The sequence below is a fragment of the Alligator sinensis genome, unplaced genomic scaffold (assembly GCF_000455745.1).
Source record: "Alligator sinensis unplaced genomic scaffold, ASM45574v1 scaffold81_3, whole genome shotgun sequence".
Classification (NCBI taxonomy): domain Eukaryota; kingdom Metazoa; phylum Chordata; order Crocodylia; family Alligatoridae; genus Alligator; species Alligator sinensis.
In genome coordinates, this window is record NW_005842088.1 from 2,204,747 (window position 1) to 2,206,424 (window position 1,678).

Here is a 1,678-nt window from a genome sequence, read left to right on the forward strand (position 1 = left end):
GGGGGGCCGCGGGGAGGGGGGGCAGATCCCACTGCTATGTGAAAAAGTTCCCTCTAAGCTGCATGCATGCGCGGCTGCGCACAAGAAAAAATCTTGTGCGCAGTAACTTTTTAATGCCACGCACCTGCCCCAACCCAGCCACAGGCAACTGCAGGAGAGGGGAGGGGCGCACACTCCCAACCAGGATCGCAGACACAGGCAGGTAAGTTTCACTGGGCTTGGGGGGGCAGGGGAAAGCAGATTGAGACCCCCACAGGGGAGGAGGGAGTGCGGAAGGGGCAGGGTGCTGCCCCACTCCCTCCTGCACTGTGGGGATTGTCCCACGACCTCGCCTGGCCAGGGGCCAGTTCACCATGAATGGGGCCCTGGACGGTTTGGGGCAATCGGAGCCTGGCAGTTTGGCCAGGGGGGTGGGCGGGCGGATGCAGCTCCCGCAGCTGCATGCACCACGGGATAGGGGGAGCACATTCCACCCCTCTCTGGCTCCCCACACCATGCCCCTGGATGAGCTGCTGGGCTCTGATTGCCCCACAACCCGGCCCAGAGACAAGCAGCCTCTCCAGACGTGTGGCGCAGGCAGCCAAGTGAGGGCACATGGCCCAGTCCAGCCCCCAATCTTTGCACGGGGCAAGGACGGGCAGGATCAAGGTGCAGTCAACCTGGTGCTACCATCAGACCCTTCTGCACAGGCAGCCTGGTGCTGGCTTCCCCCCAGTAGCTCCTTTGTGTAACAACCCTGCAGGTTCTCTGCAGGTTGGAACACGAGTTGCAGGGTTGGGTGGAGGGATGATTTGGAAGGTGACACCGGCAAACGCCAGGTGCTTGGGAAACTTTGCAACAACGCTGAGCAGTTGAGAAGAGCAGCACTGAGCCCACAGCACTTAAAATAAAGATCCAAGTTGCTACAGCCCAAACAGAGGCTCTCTTATCACAGGGCTCTGTGAGGGGCAGTGGCTGAAACCACAGAGAAGAGCATGTGATTTAAAAGCGGGCAGCGTGGAGGGACTCAGATTTCCAGTCCAAGGTCCTGACAGCAGCTGGGAAACAGTGGAAGAAAGAAATGACCATGGACACACAGGTGATAATGGCATGCACAAATGGGAAAATGAAGGTAAAATGTTTCCCATTACCACTGAGATAAAGAGCGCGAAAACACTTTTTTCTCCAAGAGACTCAAGACACTAGAGCAACTGATGAAGGCTTTGGATCAAAGCAGCACATGCTGACAGGGGAAGGCAGGACCAATTTGGGAATGGACTGAAGTGGCGCGCATAGATCTCTACACCTTAGAGGGAACTTTGCTATGCACACCCCTGGGGGAGCCATGGGAGACGTGTACCCCCTGATCTGTGTGTGGGGCGATAGTGAGCTGCCAGGGGTGGCACTGGGGCTATGCTTGGGGCAGGTGGCAGCAGCACTGGGAGGGGAGTCTATGGGGGGTGGGCTGTGATGAATTTTGGGGTGGCTGTAGCCCCAGTAACCCCCCTTCACCCAAGTGTCACTGCTGCCTCCCCCAGGTCTAGTCCTAGCCCAACCCCTTGCTGGGAAGAGCCTGGCACTGCCCCCAGCCCCACCCTGCAGCAGCAGCCTGCCCTTGCCCCACGCACACATCTGGGGGCACACACCCCCTATGCCTGCCCCAGGGGTGTGCGCAGCGGTGGAAGCCACACCTCCCCCC

General features: G+C 59.2%; 1 protein-coding gene across 5 annotated transcripts in view; it reads right to left on the reverse strand.

The window, feature by feature from the left end:
• Positions 1–1,678, reverse strand: part of TSEN2 (tRNA splicing endonuclease subunit 2) — a 23,867-nt gene that overhangs the window by 8,398 nt on the left and 13,791 nt on the right. The gene's annotated exons all lie outside the window — the stretch shown is intronic.